General features: G+C 40.8%; 38 non-coding genes and 3 pseudogenes across 38 annotated transcripts; all 41 read left to right on the top strand.

Annotated features, from left to right (window-relative positions):
- Positions 1-118: 118 nt before the first annotated feature.
- Positions 119-237, top strand: LOC136684297 (5S ribosomal RNA). Its single transcript, XR_010799640.1, has one exon. It is a non-coding gene; the product is annotated as a 5S ribosomal RNA (ribosomal RNA).
- A 208-nt stretch (positions 238-445) lies between these two features.
- Positions 446-564, top strand: LOC136684296 (5S ribosomal RNA). The gene has a single exon (XR_010799639.1). It is a non-coding gene; the product is annotated as a 5S ribosomal RNA (ribosomal RNA).
- A 208-nt stretch (positions 565-772) lies between these two features.
- LOC136684294 (5S ribosomal RNA) lies at positions 773-891 on the top strand. The gene has a single exon (XR_010799637.1). It is a non-coding gene; the product is annotated as a 5S ribosomal RNA (ribosomal RNA).
- Positions 892-1,099: 208 nt separating this feature from the next.
- LOC136684293 (5S ribosomal RNA) lies at positions 1,100-1,218 on the top strand. Its single transcript, XR_010799636.1, has one exon. It is a non-coding gene; the product is annotated as a 5S ribosomal RNA (ribosomal RNA).
- Positions 1,219-1,426: 208 nt separating this feature from the next.
- On the top strand, positions 1,427-1,545 carry LOC136684292 (5S ribosomal RNA). The gene has a single exon (XR_010799635.1). It is a non-coding gene; the product is annotated as a 5S ribosomal RNA (ribosomal RNA).
- A 208-nt stretch (positions 1,546-1,753) lies between these two features.
- Positions 1,754-1,872, top strand: LOC136684291 (5S ribosomal RNA). Its single transcript, XR_010799634.1, has one exon. It is a non-coding gene; the product is annotated as a 5S ribosomal RNA (ribosomal RNA).
- A 208-nt stretch (positions 1,873-2,080) lies between these two features.
- LOC136684290 (5S ribosomal RNA) lies at positions 2,081-2,199 on the top strand. The gene has a single exon (XR_010799633.1). It is a non-coding gene; the product is annotated as a 5S ribosomal RNA (ribosomal RNA).
- Positions 2,200-2,407: 208 nt separating this feature from the next.
- Positions 2,408-2,526, top strand: LOC136684288 (5S ribosomal RNA). The gene has a single exon (XR_010799632.1). It is a non-coding gene; the product is annotated as a 5S ribosomal RNA (ribosomal RNA).
- Positions 2,527-2,734: 208 nt separating this feature from the next.
- On the top strand, positions 2,735-2,853 carry LOC136684193 (5S ribosomal RNA). Its single transcript, XR_010799611.1, has one exon. It is a non-coding gene; the product is annotated as a 5S ribosomal RNA (ribosomal RNA).
- A 221-nt stretch (positions 2,854-3,074) lies between these two features.
- On the top strand, positions 3,075-3,193 carry LOC136684287 (5S ribosomal RNA). The gene has a single exon (XR_010799631.1). It is a non-coding gene; the product is annotated as a 5S ribosomal RNA (ribosomal RNA).
- A 208-nt stretch (positions 3,194-3,401) lies between these two features.
- On the top strand, positions 3,402-3,520 carry LOC136684286 (5S ribosomal RNA). The gene has a single exon (XR_010799630.1). It is a non-coding gene; the product is annotated as a 5S ribosomal RNA (ribosomal RNA).
- Positions 3,521-3,728: 208 nt separating this feature from the next.
- LOC136684285 (5S ribosomal RNA) lies at positions 3,729-3,847 on the top strand. The gene has a single exon (XR_010799629.1). It is a non-coding gene; the product is annotated as a 5S ribosomal RNA (ribosomal RNA).
- Positions 3,848-4,055: 208 nt separating this feature from the next.
- Positions 4,056-4,174, top strand: LOC136684192 (5S ribosomal RNA). Its single transcript, XR_010799610.1, has one exon. It is a non-coding gene; the product is annotated as a 5S ribosomal RNA (ribosomal RNA).
- A 221-nt stretch (positions 4,175-4,395) lies between these two features.
- Positions 4,396-4,514, top strand: LOC136684284 (5S ribosomal RNA). Its single transcript, XR_010799628.1, has one exon. It is a non-coding gene; the product is annotated as a 5S ribosomal RNA (ribosomal RNA).
- Positions 4,515-4,722: 208 nt separating this feature from the next.
- Positions 4,723-4,841, top strand: LOC136684282 (5S ribosomal RNA). Its single transcript, XR_010799626.1, has one exon. It is a non-coding gene; the product is annotated as a 5S ribosomal RNA (ribosomal RNA).
- Positions 4,842-5,049: 208 nt separating this feature from the next.
- Positions 5,050-5,168, top strand: LOC136684281 (5S ribosomal RNA). Its single transcript, XR_010799625.1, has one exon. It is a non-coding gene; the product is annotated as a 5S ribosomal RNA (ribosomal RNA).
- Positions 5,169-5,376: 208 nt separating this feature from the next.
- Positions 5,377-5,495, top strand: LOC136684190 (5S ribosomal RNA). The gene has a single exon (XR_010799608.1). It is a non-coding gene; the product is annotated as a 5S ribosomal RNA (ribosomal RNA).
- Positions 5,496-5,716: 221 nt separating this feature from the next.
- On the top strand, positions 5,717-5,835 carry LOC136684280 (5S ribosomal RNA). The gene has a single exon (XR_010799624.1). It is a non-coding gene; the product is annotated as a 5S ribosomal RNA (ribosomal RNA).
- A 202-nt stretch (positions 5,836-6,037) lies between these two features.
- On the top strand, positions 6,038-6,156 carry LOC136684211 (5S ribosomal RNA; annotated as a pseudogene).
- A 205-nt stretch (positions 6,157-6,361) lies between these two features.
- LOC136684274 (5S ribosomal RNA) lies at positions 6,362-6,480 on the top strand. Its single transcript, XR_010799623.1, has one exon. It is a non-coding gene; the product is annotated as a 5S ribosomal RNA (ribosomal RNA).
- Positions 6,481-6,685: 205 nt separating this feature from the next.
- Positions 6,686-6,804, top strand: LOC136684262 (5S ribosomal RNA). Its single transcript, XR_010799622.1, has one exon. It is a non-coding gene; the product is annotated as a 5S ribosomal RNA (ribosomal RNA).
- Positions 6,805-7,012: 208 nt separating this feature from the next.
- Positions 7,013-7,131, top strand: LOC136684189 (5S ribosomal RNA). The gene has a single exon (XR_010799607.1). It is a non-coding gene; the product is annotated as a 5S ribosomal RNA (ribosomal RNA).
- Positions 7,132-7,352: 221 nt separating this feature from the next.
- Positions 7,353-7,471, top strand: LOC136683968 (5S ribosomal RNA). The gene has a single exon (XR_010799391.1). It is a non-coding gene; the product is annotated as a 5S ribosomal RNA (ribosomal RNA).
- Positions 7,472-7,676: 205 nt separating this feature from the next.
- On the top strand, positions 7,677-7,795 carry LOC136684251 (5S ribosomal RNA). The gene has a single exon (XR_010799621.1). It is a non-coding gene; the product is annotated as a 5S ribosomal RNA (ribosomal RNA).
- Positions 7,796-8,000: 205 nt separating this feature from the next.
- LOC136684239 (5S ribosomal RNA) lies at positions 8,001-8,119 on the top strand. The gene has a single exon (XR_010799620.1). It is a non-coding gene; the product is annotated as a 5S ribosomal RNA (ribosomal RNA).
- Positions 8,120-8,327: 208 nt separating this feature from the next.
- LOC136684188 (5S ribosomal RNA) lies at positions 8,328-8,446 on the top strand. Its single transcript, XR_010799606.1, has one exon. It is a non-coding gene; the product is annotated as a 5S ribosomal RNA (ribosomal RNA).
- A 221-nt stretch (positions 8,447-8,667) lies between these two features.
- LOC136684187 (5S ribosomal RNA) lies at positions 8,668-8,786 on the top strand. The gene has a single exon (XR_010799605.1). It is a non-coding gene; the product is annotated as a 5S ribosomal RNA (ribosomal RNA).
- A 205-nt stretch (positions 8,787-8,991) lies between these two features.
- Positions 8,992-9,110, top strand: LOC136684227 (5S ribosomal RNA). The gene has a single exon (XR_010799619.1). It is a non-coding gene; the product is annotated as a 5S ribosomal RNA (ribosomal RNA).
- Positions 9,111-9,318: 208 nt separating this feature from the next.
- Positions 9,319-9,437, top strand: LOC136684216 (5S ribosomal RNA). The gene has a single exon (XR_010799618.1). It is a non-coding gene; the product is annotated as a 5S ribosomal RNA (ribosomal RNA).
- A 208-nt stretch (positions 9,438-9,645) lies between these two features.
- On the top strand, positions 9,646-9,764 carry LOC136684186 (5S ribosomal RNA). Its single transcript, XR_010799604.1, has one exon. It is a non-coding gene; the product is annotated as a 5S ribosomal RNA (ribosomal RNA).
- A 221-nt stretch (positions 9,765-9,985) lies between these two features.
- Positions 9,986-10,104, top strand: LOC136684212 (5S ribosomal RNA; annotated as a pseudogene).
- Positions 10,105-10,311: 207 nt separating this feature from the next.
- Positions 10,312-10,430, top strand: LOC136684204 (5S ribosomal RNA). The gene has a single exon (XR_010799617.1). It is a non-coding gene; the product is annotated as a 5S ribosomal RNA (ribosomal RNA).
- A 211-nt stretch (positions 10,431-10,641) lies between these two features.
- On the top strand, positions 10,642-10,760 carry LOC136684185 (5S ribosomal RNA). Its single transcript, XR_010799603.1, has one exon. It is a non-coding gene; the product is annotated as a 5S ribosomal RNA (ribosomal RNA).
- Positions 10,761-10,967: 207 nt separating this feature from the next.
- Positions 10,968-11,086, top strand: LOC136684275 (5S ribosomal RNA; annotated as a pseudogene).
- A 207-nt stretch (positions 11,087-11,293) lies between these two features.
- On the top strand, positions 11,294-11,412 carry LOC136684191 (5S ribosomal RNA). The gene has a single exon (XR_010799609.1). It is a non-coding gene; the product is annotated as a 5S ribosomal RNA (ribosomal RNA).
- Positions 11,413-11,622: 210 nt separating this feature from the next.
- Positions 11,623-11,741, top strand: LOC136684184 (5S ribosomal RNA). Its single transcript, XR_010799602.1, has one exon. It is a non-coding gene; the product is annotated as a 5S ribosomal RNA (ribosomal RNA).
- A 207-nt stretch (positions 11,742-11,948) lies between these two features.
- LOC136684179 (5S ribosomal RNA) lies at positions 11,949-12,067 on the top strand. Its single transcript, XR_010799598.1, has one exon. It is a non-coding gene; the product is annotated as a 5S ribosomal RNA (ribosomal RNA).
- Positions 12,068-12,275: 208 nt separating this feature from the next.
- LOC136684155 (5S ribosomal RNA) lies at positions 12,276-12,394 on the top strand. The gene has a single exon (XR_010799574.1). It is a non-coding gene; the product is annotated as a 5S ribosomal RNA (ribosomal RNA).
- A 205-nt stretch (positions 12,395-12,599) lies between these two features.
- On the top strand, positions 12,600-12,718 carry LOC136684168 (5S ribosomal RNA). The gene has a single exon (XR_010799587.1). It is a non-coding gene; the product is annotated as a 5S ribosomal RNA (ribosomal RNA).
- Positions 12,719-12,925: 207 nt separating this feature from the next.
- LOC136684195 (5S ribosomal RNA) lies at positions 12,926-13,044 on the top strand. The gene has a single exon (XR_010799613.1). It is a non-coding gene; the product is annotated as a 5S ribosomal RNA (ribosomal RNA).
- Positions 13,045-13,250: 206 nt separating this feature from the next.
- Positions 13,251-13,369, top strand: LOC136684157 (5S ribosomal RNA). Its single transcript, XR_010799576.1, has one exon. It is a non-coding gene; the product is annotated as a 5S ribosomal RNA (ribosomal RNA).
- The last annotated feature ends 6 nt before the right edge of the window (positions 13,370-13,375 follow it).

Here is a 13,375-nt window from a genome sequence, read left to right as displayed (position 1 = left end):
GGAAAGCCAATCATTTTCATTTGAGGTGTCAGGTGGTCTACCGTTTACAGGCAGCTCTAAAACAAGTATTACTCTTAGAAGAGTATATAGAAATAGTCTTCTACAGCCAGCAGTGATCGCTTACGGCCATACCACTCCTTGAAAGCCCGATCCCGTCTGATCTCGGAAGCGAAGAAGAGTTGGGCCTAGTTAGTACTTGGATGGGAGACTGCCTGGGAATACTAGGTGCTGTAAGCTTTTTAGCTTAAGCTTCTATTATAAAGACAGTAACCACAGTCATTTAAACACAAGAGAAGAAGAAAACTACAAAAAAAAAAAAAACGAACTGGAAAGCCAATCATTTTCATTTGAGGTGTCAGGTGGTCTACCGTTTACAGGCAGCTCTAAAACAAGTATTACTCTTAGAAGAGTATATAGAAATAGTCTTCTACAGCCAGCAGTGATCGCTTACGGCCATACCACTCCTTGAAAGCCCGATCCCGTCTGATCTCGGAAGCGAAGAAGAGTTGGGCCTAGTTAGTACTTGGATGGGAGACTGCCTGGGAATACTAGGTGCTGTAAGCTTTTTAGCTTAAGCTTCTATTATAAAGACAGTAACCACAGTCATTTAAACACAAGAGAAGAAGAAAACTACAAAAAAAAAAAAAACGAACTGGAAAGCCAATCATTTTCATTTGAGGTGTCAGGTGGTCTACCGTTTACAGGCAGCTCTAAAACAAGTATTACTCTTAGAAGAGTATATAGAAATAGTCTTCTACAGCCAGCAGTGATCGCTTACGGCCATACCACTCCTTGAAAGCCCGATCCCGTCTGATCTCGGAAGCGAAGAAGAGTTGGGCCTAGTTAGTACTTGGATGGGAGACTGCCTGGGAATACTAGGTGCTGTAAGCTTTTTAGCTTAAGCTTCTATTATAAAGACAGTAACCACAGTCATTTAAACACAAGAGAAGAAGAAAACTACAAAAAAAAAAAAAACGAACTGGAAAGCCAATCATTTTCATTTGAGGTGTCAGGTGGTCTACCGTTTACAGGCAGCTCTAAAACAAGTATTACTCTTAGAAGAGTATATAGAAATAGTCTTCTACAGCCAGCAGTGATCGCTTACGGCCATACCACTCCTTGAAAGCCCGATCCCGTCTGATCTCGGAAGCGAAGAAGAGTTGGGCCTAGTTAGTACTTGGATGGGAGACTGCCTGGGAATACTAGGTGCTGTAAGCTTTTTAGCTTAAGCTTCTATTATAAAGACAGTAACCACAGTCATTTAAACACAAGAGAAGAAGAAAACTACAAAAAAAAAAAAAACGAACTGGAAAGCCAATCATTTTCATTTGAGGTGTCAGGTGGTCTACCGTTTACAGGCAGCTCTAAAACAAGTATTACTCTTAGAAGAGTATATAGAAATAGTCTTCTACAGCCAGCAGTGATCGCTTACGGCCATACCACTCCTTGAAAGCCCGATCCCGTCTGATCTCGGAAGCGAAGAAGAGTTGGGCCTAGTTAGTACTTGGATGGGAGACTGCCTGGGAATACTAGGTGCTGTAAGCTTTTTAGCTTAAGCTTCTATTATAAAGACAGTAACCACAGTCATTTAAACACAAGAGAAGAAGAAAACTACAAAAAAAAAAAAAACGAACTGGAAAGCCAATCATTTTCATTTGAGGTGTCAGGTGGTCTACCGTTTACAGGCAGCTCTAAAACAAGTATTACTCTTAGAAGAGTATATAGAAATAGTCTTCTACAGCCAGCAGTGATCGCTTACGGCCATACCACTCCTTGAAAGCCCGATCCCGTCTGATCTCGGAAGCGAAGAAGAGTTGGGCCTAGTTAGTACTTGGATGGGAGACTGCCTGGGAATACTAGGTGCTGTAAGCTTTTTAGCTTAAGCTTCTATTATAAAGACAGTAACCACAGTCATTTAAACACAAGAGAAGAAGAAAACTACAAAAAAAAAAAAAACGAACTGGAAAGCCAATCATTTTCATTTGAGGTGTCAGGTGGTCTACCGTTTACAGGCAGCTCTAAAACAAGTATTACTCTTAGAAGAGTATATAGAAATAGTCTTCTACAGCCAGCAGTGATCGCTTACGGCCATACCACTCCTTGAAAGCCCGATCCCGTCTGATCTCGGAAGCGAAGAAGAGTTGGGCCTAGTTAGTACTTGGATGGGAGACTGCCTGGGAATACTAGGTGCTGTAAGCTTTTTAGCTTAAGCTTCTATTATAAAGACAGTAACCACAGTCATTTAAACACAAGAGAAGAAGAAAACTACAAAAAAAAAAAAAACGAACTGGAAAGCCAATCATTTTCATTTGAGGTGTCAGGTGGTCTACCGTTTACAGGCAGCTCTAAAACAAGTATTACTCTTAGAAGAGTATATAGAAATAGTCTTCTACAGCCAGCAGTGAACGCTTACGGCCATACCACTCCTTGAAAGCCCGATCCCGTCTGATCTCGGAAGCGAAGAAGAGTTGGGCCTAGTTAGTACTTGGATGGGAGACTGCCTGGGAATACTAGGTGCTGTAAGCTTTTTAGCTTAAGCTTCTATTATAAAGACAGTAACCACAGTCATTTAAACACAAGAGAAGAAGAAAACTACAAAAAAAAAAAAAACGAACTGGAAAGCCAATCATTTTCATTTGAGGTGTCAGGTGGTCTACCGTTTACAGGCAGCTCTAAAACAAGTATTACTCTTAGAAGAGTATATAGAAATAGTCTTCTACAGCCAGCAGTGATCGCTTACGGCCATACCACTCCTTGAAAGCCCGATCCCGTCTGATCTCGGAAGCGAAGAAGAGTTGGGCCTAGTTAGTACTTGGATGGCAGACTGCCTGGGAATACTAGGTGCTGTAAGCTTTTTAGCTTAAGCTTCTATTATAAAGACAGTAACCACAGTCATTTAAACACAAGAGAAGAAGAAAACTTAAAAAAAACAACAAAAAAAGAAAAAAAACGAACTGGAAAGCCAATCATTTTCATTTGAGGTGTCAGGTGGTCTACCGTTTACAGGCAGCTCTAAAACAAGTATTACTCTTAGAAGAGTATATAGAAATAGTCTTCTACAGCCAGCAGTGATCGCTTACGGCCATACCACTCCTTGAAAGCCCGATCCCGTCTGATCTCGGAAGCGAAGAAGAGTTGGGCCTAGTTAGTACTTGGATGGGAGACTGCCTGGGAATACTAGGTGCTGTAAGCTTTTTAGCTTAAGCTTCTATTATAAAGACAGTAACCACAGTCATTTAAACACAAGAGAAGAAGAAAACTACAAAAAAAAAAAAAACGAACTGGAAAGCCAATCATTTTCATTTGAGGTGTCAGGTGGTCTACCGTTTACAGGCAGCTCTAAAACAAGTATTACTCTTAGAAGAGTATATAGAAATAGTCTTCTACAGCCAGCAGTGATCGCTTACGGCCATACCACTCCTTGAAAGCCCGATCCCGTCTGATCTCGGAAGCGAAGAAGAGTTGGGCCTAGTTAGTACTTGGATGGGAGACTGCCTGGGAATACTAGGTGCTGTAAGCTTTTTAGCTTAAGCTTCTATTATAAAGACAGTAACCACAGTCATTTAAACACAAGAGAAGAAGAAAACTACAAAAAAAAAAAAAACGAACTGGAAAGCCAATCATTTTCATTTGAGGTGTCAGGTGGTCTACCGTTTACAGGCAGCTCTAAAACAAGTATTACTCTTAGAAGAGTATATAGAAATAGTCTTCTACAGCCAGCAGTGATCGCTTACGGCCATACCACTCCTTGAAAGCCCGATCCCGTCTGATCTCGGAAGCGAAGAAGAGTTGGGCCTAGTTAGTACTTGGATGGGAGACTGCCTGGGAATACTAGGTGCTGTAAGCTTTTTAGCTTAAGCTTCTATTATAAAGACAGTAACCACAGTCATTTAAACACAAGAGAAGAAGAAAACTACAAAAAAAAAAAAAACGAACTGGAAAGCCAATCATTTTCATTTGAGGTGTCAGGTGGTCTACCGTTTACAGGCAGCTCTAAAACAAGTATTACTCTTAGAAGAGTATATAGAAATAGTCTTCTACAGCCAGCAGTGATCGCTTACGGCCATACCACTCCTTGAAAGCCCGATCCCGTCTGATCTCGGAAGCGAAGAAGAGTTGGGCCTAGTTAGTACTTGGATGGCAGACTGCCTGGGAATACTAGGTGCTGTAAGCTTTTTAGCTTAAGTTTCTATTATAAAGACAGTAACCACAGTCATTTAAACACAAGAGAAGAAGAAAACTAAAAAAAAAAAACAACAAAAAAAAAAAAACGAACTGGAAAGCCAATCATTTTCATTTGAGGTGTCAGGTGGTCTACCGTTTACAGGCAGCTCTAAAACAAGTATTACTCTTAGAAGAGTATATAGAAATAGTCTTCTACAGCCAGCAGTGATCGCTTACGGCCATACCACTCCTTGAAAGCCCGATCCCGTCTGATCTCGGAAGCGAAGAAGAGTTGGGCCTAGTTAGTACTTGGATGGGAGACTGCCTGGGAATACTAGGTGCTGTAAGCTTTTTAGCTTAAGCTTCTATTATAAAGACAGTAACCACAGTCATTTAAACACAAGAGAAGAAGAAAACTACAAAAAAAAAAAAAACGAACTGGAAAGCCAATCATTTTCATTTGAGGTGTCAGGTGGTCTACCGTTTACAGGCAGCTCTAAAACAAGTATTACTCTTAGAAGAGTATATAGAAATAGTCTTCTACAGCCAGCAGTGATCGCTTACGGCCATACCACTCCTTGAAAGCCCGATCCCGTCTGATCTCGGAAGCGAAGAAGAGTTGGGCCTAGTTAGTACTTGGATGGGAGACTGCCTGGGAATACTAGGTGCTGTAAGCTTTTTAGCTTAAGCTTCTATTATAAAGACAGTAACCACAGTCATTTAAACACAAGAGAAGAAGAAAACTACAAAAAAAAAAAAAACGAACTGGAAAGCCAATCATTTTCATTTGAGGTGTCAGGTGGTCTACCGTTTACAGGCAGCTCTAAAACAAGTATTACTCTTAGAAGAGTATATAGAAATAGTCTTCTACAGCCAGCAGTGATCGCTTACGGCCATACCACTCCTTGAAAGCCCGATCCCGTCTGATCTCGGAAGCGAAGAAGAGTTGGGCCTAGTTAGTACTTGGATGGGAGACTGCCTGGGAATACTAGGTGCTGTAAGCTTTTTAGCTTAAGCTTCTATTATAAAGACAGTAACCACAGTCATTTAAACACAAGAGAAGAAGAAAACTACAAAAAAAAAAAAAACGAACTGGAAAGCCAATCATTTTCATTTGAGGTGTCAGGTGGTCTACCGTTTACAGGCAGCTCTAAAACAAGTATTACTCTTAGAAGAGTATATAGAAATAGTCTTCTACAGCCAGCAGTGATCGCTTACGGCCATACCACTCCTTGAAAGCCCGATCCCGTCTGATCTCGGAAGCGAAGAAGAGTTGGGCCTAGTTAGTACTTGGATGGCAGACTGCCTGGGAATACTAGGTGCTGTAAGCTTTTTAGCTTAAGTTTCTATTATAAAGACAGTAACCACAGTCATTTAAACACAAGAGAAGAAGAAAACTAAAAAAAAAAAACAACAAAAAAAAAAAAACGAACTGGAAAGCCAATCATTTTCATTTGAGGTGTCAGGTGGTCTACCGTTTACAGGCAGCTCTAAAACAAGTATTACTCTTAGAAGAGTATATAGAAATAGTCTTCTACAGCCAGCAGTGATCGCTTACGGCCATACCACTCCTTGAAAGCCCGATCCCGTCTGATCTCGGAAGCGAAGAAGAGTTGGGCCTAGTTAGTACTTGGATGGGAGACTGCCTGGGAATACTAGGTGCTGTAAGCTTTTTAGCTTAAGCTTCTATTATAAAGACAGTAACCACAGTCATTTAAACACAAGAGAAGAAGAAAACTACAAAAAAAAAAAAAACGAACTGGAAAGCCAATCATTTTCATTTGAGGTGTCAGGTGGTCTACCGTTTACAGGCAGCTCTAAAACAAGTATTACTCTTAGAAGAGTATATAGTCTTCTACAGCCAGCAGTGATCGCTTACGGCCATACCACTCCTTGAAAGCCCGATCCCGTCTGATCTCGAAAGCGAAGAAGAGTTGGGCCTAGTTAGTACTTGGATGGCAGACTGCCTGGGAATACTAGGTGCTGTAAGCTTTTTAGCTTAAGTTTCTATTATAAAGACAGTAACCACAGTCATTTAAACACAAGAGAAGAAGAAAACTTAAGAAAAAAAAACGAACTGGAAAGCCAATCATTTTCATTTGAGGTGTCAGGTGGTCTACCGTTTACAGGCAGCTCTAAAACAAGTATTACTCTTAGAAGAGTATATAGAAATAGTCTTCTACAGCCAGCAGTGATCGCTTACGGCCATACCACTCCTTGAAAGCCCGATCCCGTCTGATCTCGGAAGCGAAGAAGAGTTGGGCCTAGTTAGTACTTGGATGGGAGACTGCCTGGGAATACTAGGTGCTGTAAGCTATTTAGCTTAAGCTTCTATTATAAAGACAGTAACCACAGTCATTTAAACACAAGAGAAGAAGAAAACTTAAGAAAAAAAAACGAACTGGAAAGCCAATCATTTTCATTTGAGGTGTCAGGTGGTCTACCGTTTACAGGCAGCTCTAAAACAAGTATTACTCTTAGAAGAGTATATAGAAATAGTCTTCTACAGCCAGCAGTGATCGCTTACGGCCATACCACTCCTTGAAAGCCCGATCCCGTCTGATCTCGGAAGCGAAGAAGAGTTGGGCCTAGTTAGTACTTGGATGGGAGACTGCCTGGGAATACTAGGTGCTGTAAGCTTTTTAGCTTAAGCTTCTATTATAAAGACAGTAACCACAGTCATTTAAACACAAGAGAAGAAGAAAACTACAAAAAAAAAAAAAACGAACTGGAAAGCCAATCATTTTCATTTGAGGTGTCAGGTGGTCTACCGTTTACAGGCAGCTCTAAAACAAGTATTACTCTTAGAAGAGTATATAGAAATAGTCTTCTACAGCCAGCAGTGATCGCTTACGGCCATACCACTCCTTGAAAGCCCGATCCCGTCTGATCTCGGAAGCGAAGAAGAGTTGGGCCTAGTTAGTACTTGGATGGCAGACTGCCTGGGAATACTAGGTGCTGTAAGCTTTTTAGCTTAAGTTTCTATTATAAAGACAGTAACCACAGTCATTTAAACACAAGAGAAGAAGAAAACTAAAAAAAAAAAACAACAAAAAAAAAAAAACGAACTGGAAAGCCAATCATTTTCATTTGAGGTGTCAGGTGGTCTACCGTTTACAGGCAGCTCTAAAACAAGTATTACTCTTAGAAGAGTATATAGAAATAGTCTTCTACAGCCAGCAGTGATCGCTTACGGCCATACCACTCCTTGAAAGCCCGATCTCGTCTGATCTCGGAAGCGAAGAGGAGTTGGGCCTAGTTAGTACTTGGATGGGAGACTGCCTGGGAATACTAGGTGCTGTAAGCTTTTTAGCTTAAGTTTCTATTATAAAGACAGTAACCACAGTCATTTAAACACAAGAGAAGAAGAAAACTTAAGAAAAAAAAACGAACTGGAAAGCCAATCATTTTCATTTGAGGTGTCAGGTGGTCTACCGTTTACAGGCAGCTCTAAAACAAGTATTACTCTTAGAAGAGTATATAGAAATAGTCTTCTACAGCCAGCAGTGATCGCTTACGGCCATACCACTCCTTGAAAGCCCGATCCCGTCTGATCTCGGAAGCGAAGAAGAGTTGGGCCTAGTTAGTACTTGGATGGGAGACTGCCTGGGAATACTAGGTGCTGTAAGCTATTTAGCTTAAGCTTCTATTATAAAGACAGTAACCACAGTCATTTAAACACAAGAGAAGAAGAAAACTTAAGAAAAAGAAACGAACTGGAAAGCCAATCATTTTCATTTGAGGTGTCAGGTGGTCTACCGTTTACAGGCAGCTCTAAAACAAGTATTACTCTTAGAAGAGTATATAGAAATAGTCTTCTACAGCCAGCAGTGATCGCTTACGGCCATACCACTCCTTGAAAGCCCGATCCCGTCTGATCTCGGAAGCGAAGAAGAGTTGGGCCTAGTTAGTACTTGGATGGGAGACTGCCTGGGAATACTAGGTGCTGTAAGCTTTTTAGCTTAAGCTTCTATTATAAAGACAGTAACCACAGTCATTTAAACACAAGAGAAGAAGAAAACTACAAAAAAAAAAAAAACGAACTGGAAAGCCAATCATTTTCATTTGAGGTGTCAGGTGGTCTACCGTTTACAGGCAGCTCTAAAACAAGTATTACTCTTAGAAGAGTATATAGAAATAGTCTTCTACAGCCAGCAGTGATCGCTTACGGCCATACCACTCCTTGAAAGCCCGATCCCGTCTGATCTCGGAAGCGAAGAAGAGTTGGGCCTAGTTAGTACTTGGATGGCAGACTGCCTGGGAATACTAGGTGCTGTAAGCTTTTTAGCTTAAGTTTCTATTATAAAGACAGTAACCACAGTCATTTAAACACAAGAGAAGAAGAAAACTAAAAAAAAAAAACAACAAAAAAAAAAAAACGAACTGGAAAGCCAATCATTTTCATTTGAGGTGTCAGGTGGTCTACCGTTTACAGGCAGCTCTAAAACAAGTATTACTCTTAGAAGAGTATATAGAAATAGTCTTCTACAGCCAGCAGTGATCGCTTACGGCCATACCACTCCTTGAAAGCCCGATCCCGTCTGATCTCGGAAGCGAAGAAGAGTTGGGCCTAGTTAGTACTTGGATGGCAGACTGCCTGGGAATACTAGGTGCTGTAAGCTTTTTAGCTTAAGTTTCTATTATAAAGACAGTAACCACAGTCATTTAAACACAAGAGAAGAAGAAAACTTAAGAAAAAAAAACGAACTGGAAAGCCAATCATTTTCATTTGAGGTGTCAGGTGGTCTACCGTTTACAGGCAGCTCTAAAACAAGTATTACTCTTAGAAGAGTATATAGAAATAGTCTTCTACAGCCAGCAGTGATCGCTTACGGCCATACCACTCCTTGAAAGCCCGATCCCGTCTGATCTCGGAAGCGAAGAAGAGTTGGGCCTAGTTAGTACTTGGATGGGAGACTGCCTGGGAATACTAGGTGCTGTAAGCTTTTTAGCTTAAGCTTCTATTATAAAGACAGTAACCACAGTCATTTAAACACAAGAGAAGAAGAAAACTACAAAAAAAAAAAAAACGAACTGGAAAGCCAATCATTTTCATTTGAGGTGTCAGGTGGTCTACCGTTTACAGGCAGCTCTAAAACAAGTATTACTCTTAGAAGAGTATATAGAAATAGTCTTCTACAGCCAGCAGTGATCGCTTACGGCCATACCACTCCTTGAAAGCCCGATCCCGTCTGATCTCGGAAGCGAAGAAGAGTTGGGCCTAGTTAGTACTTGGATGGGAGACTGCCTGGGAATACTAGGTGCTGTAAGCTTTTTAGCTTAAGCTTCTATTATAAAGACAGTAACCACAGTCATTTAAACACAAGAGAAGAAGAAAACTACAAAAAAAAAAAAAACGAACTGGAAAGCCAATCATTTTCATTTGAGGTGTCAGGTGGTCTACCGTTTACAGGCAGCTCTAAAACAAGTATTACTCTTAGAAGAGTATATAGAAATAGTCTTCTACAGCCAGCAGTGATCGCTTACGGCCATACCACTCCTTGAAAGCCCGATCCCGTCTGATCTCGGAAGCGAAGAAGAGTTGGGCCTAGTTAGTACTTGGATGGCAGACTGCCTGGGAATACTAGGTGCTGTAAGCTTTTTAGCTTAAGTTTCTATTATAAAGACAGTAACCACAGTCATTTAAACACAAGAGAAGAAGAAAACTAAAAAAAAAAAACAACAAAAAAAAAAAAACGAACTGGAAAGCCAATCATTTTCATTTGAGGTGTCAGGTGGTCTACCGTTTACAGGCAGCTCTAAAACAAGTATTACTCTTAGAAGAGTATATAGAAATAGTCTTCTACAGCCAGCAGTGATCGCTTACGGCCATACCACTCCTTGAAAGCCCCATCCCGTCTGATCTTGGAAGCGAAGAAGAGTTGGGCCTAGTTAGTACTTGGATGGGAGACTGCCTGGGAATACTAGGTGCTGTAAGCTTTTTAGCTTAAGCTTCTATTATAAAGACAGTAACCACAGTCATTTAAACACAAGAGAAGAAGAAAACTACAAAAAAAAAAAAACGAACTGGAAAGCCAATCATTTTCATTTGAGGTGTCAGGTGGTCTACCGTTTACAGGCAGCTCTAAAACAAGTATTACTCTTAGAAGAGTATATAGAAATAGTCTTCTACAGCCAGCAGTGATCGCTTACGGCCATACCACTCCTTGAAAGCCCGATCCCGTCTGATCTCGGAAGCGAAGAAGAGTTGGGCCTAGTTAGTACTTGGATGGGAGACTGCCTGGGAATACTAGGTGCTGTAAGCTTTTTAGCTTAAGCTTCTATTATAAAGACAGTAACCACAGTCATTTAAACACAAGAGAAGAAGAAAACTACAAAAAAAAAAAAAAAAACGAACTGGAAAGCCAATCATTTTCATTTGAGGTGTCAGGTGGTCTACCGTTTACAGGCAGCTCTAAAACAAGTATTACTCTTAGAAGAGTATATAGAAATAGTCTTCTACAGCCAGCAGTGATCGCTTACGGCCATACCACTCCTTGAAAGCCCGATCCCGTCTGATCTCGGAAGCGAAGAAGAGTTGGGCCTAGTTAGTACTTGGATGGCAGACTGCCTGGGAATACTAGGTGCTGTAAGCTTTTTAGCTTAAGCTTCTATTATAAAGACAGTAACCACAGTCATTTAAACACAAGAGAAGAAGAAAACTACAAAAAAAAAAAAACGAACTGGAAAGCCAATCATTTTCATTTGAGGTGTCAGGTGGTCTACCGTTTACAGGCAGCTCTAAAACAAGTATTACTCTTAGAAGAGTATATAGAAATAGTCTTCTACAGCCAGCAGTGATCGCTTACGGCCATACCACTCCTTGAAAGCCCCATCCCGTCTGATCTTGGAAGCGAAGAAGAGTTGGGCCTAGTTAGTACTTGGATGGCAGACTGCCTGGGAATACTAGGTGCTGTAAGCTTTTTAGCTTAAGCTTCTATTATAAAGACAGTAACCACAGTCATTTAAACACAAGAGAAGAAGAAAACTACAAAAAAAAAAAAACGAACTGGAAAGCCAATCATTTTCATTTGAGGTGTCAGGTGGTCTACCGTTTACAGGCAGCTCTAAAACAAGTATTACTCTTAGAAGAGTATATAGAAATAGTCTTCTACAGCCAGCAGTGATCGCTTACGGCCATACCACTCCTTGAAAGCCCGATCCCGTCTGATCTCGGAAGCGAAGAAGAGTTGGGCCTAGTTAGTACTTGGATGGGAGACTGCCTGGGAATACTAGGTGCTGTAAGCTTTTTAGCTTAAGCTTCTATTATAAAGACAGTAACCACAGTCATTTAAACACAAGAGAAGAAGAAAACTACAAAAAAAAAAAAAAAACGAACTGGAAAGCCAATCATTTTCATTTGAGGTGTCAGGTGGTCTACCGTTTACAGGCAGCTCTAAAACAAGTATTACTCTTAGAAGAGTATATAGAAATAGTCTTCTACAGCCAGCAGTGATCGCTTACGGCCATACCACTCCTTGAAAGCCCGATCCCGTCTGATCTCGGAAGCGAAGAAGAGTTGGGCCTAGTTAGTACTTGGATGGCAGACTGCCTGGGAATACTAGGTGCTGTAAGCTTTTTAGCTTAAGCTTCTATTATAAAGACAGTAACCACAGTCATTTAAACACAAGAGAAGAAGAAAACTACAAAAAAAAAAAAACGAACTGGAAAGCCAATCATTTTCATTTGAGGTGTCAGGTGGTCTACCGTTTACAGGCAGCTCTAAAACAAGTATTACTCTTAGAAGAGTATATAGAAATAGTCTTCTACAGCCAGCAGTGATCGCTTACGGCCATACCACTCCTTGAAAGCCCGATCCCGTCTGATCTCGGAAGCGAAGAAGAGTTGGGCCTAGTTAGTACTTGGATGGGAGACTGCCTGGGAATACTAGGTGCTGTAAGCTTTTTAGCTTAAGCTTCTATTATAAAGACAGTAACCACAGTCATTTAAACACAAGAGAAGAAGAAAACTACAAAAAAAAAAAAAACGAACTGGAAAGCCAATCATTTTCATTTGAGGTGTCAGGTGGTCTACCGTTTACAGGCAGCTCTAAAACAAGTATTACTCTTAGAAGAGTATATAGAAATAGTCTTCTACAGCCAGCAGTGATCGCTTACGGCCATACCACTCCTTGAAAGCCCGATCTCGTCTGATCTCGGAAGCGAAGAAGAGTTGGGCCTAGTTAGTACTTGGATGGGAGACTGCCTGGGAATACTAGGTGCTGTAAGCTTTTTAGCTTAAGTTTCTATTATAAAGACAGTAACCACAGTCATTTAAACACAAGAGAAGAAGAAAACTAAAAAAAAAAAAACGAACTGGAAAGCCAATCATTTTCATTTGAGGTGTCAGGTGGTCTACCGTTTACAGGCAGCTCTAAAACAAGTATTACTCTTAGAAGAGTATATAGAAATAGTCTTCTACAGCCAGCAGTGATCGCTTACGGCCATACCACTCCTTGAAAGCCCGATCCCGTCTGATCTCGGAAGCGAAGAAGAGTTGGGCCTAGTTAGTACTTGGATGGGAGACTGCCTGGGAATACTAGGTGCTGTAAGCTTTTTAGCTTAAGCTTCTATTATAAAGACAGTAACCACAGTCATTTAAACACAAGAGAAGAAGAAAACTACAAAAAAAAAAAAACGAACTGGAAAGCCAATCATTTTCATTTGAGGTGTCAGGTGGTCTACCGTTTACAGGCAGCTCTAAAACAAGTATTACTCTTAGAAGAGTATATAGAAATAGTCTTCTACAGCCAGCAGTGATCGCTTACGGCCATACCACTCCTTGAAAGCCCGATCCTGTCTGATCTCGGAAGCGAAGAAGAGTTGGGCCTAGTTAGTACTTGGATGGGAGACTGCCTGGGAATACTAGGTGCTGTAAGCTTTTTAGCTTAAGCTTCTATTATAAAGACAGTAACCACAGTCATTTAAACACAAGAGAAGAAGAAAACTACAAAAAAAAAAAACGAACTGGAAAGCCAATCATTTTCATTTGAGGTGTCAGGTGGTCTACCGTTTACAGGCAGCTCTAAAACAAGTATTACTCTTAGAAGAGTATATAGAAATAGTCTTCTACAGCCAGCAGTGATCGCTTACGGCCATACCACTCCTTGAAAGCCCGATCCCGTCTGATCTCGGAAGCGAAGAAGAGTTGGGCCTAGTTAGTACTTGGATGGGAGACTGCCTGGGAATACTAGGTGCTGTAAGCTTTTTAG

This window comes from Hoplias malabaricus, unplaced genomic scaffold, assembly GCF_029633855.1.
Source record: "Hoplias malabaricus isolate fHopMal1 unplaced genomic scaffold, fHopMal1.hap1 scaffold_143, whole genome shotgun sequence".
In the NCBI taxonomy this organism is placed as follows: domain Eukaryota; kingdom Metazoa; phylum Chordata; class Actinopteri; order Characiformes; family Erythrinidae; genus Hoplias; species Hoplias malabaricus.
Note: the sequence above shows the minus strand (reverse complement) of the source record. Positions and strands in the feature narration are given on the sequence as shown.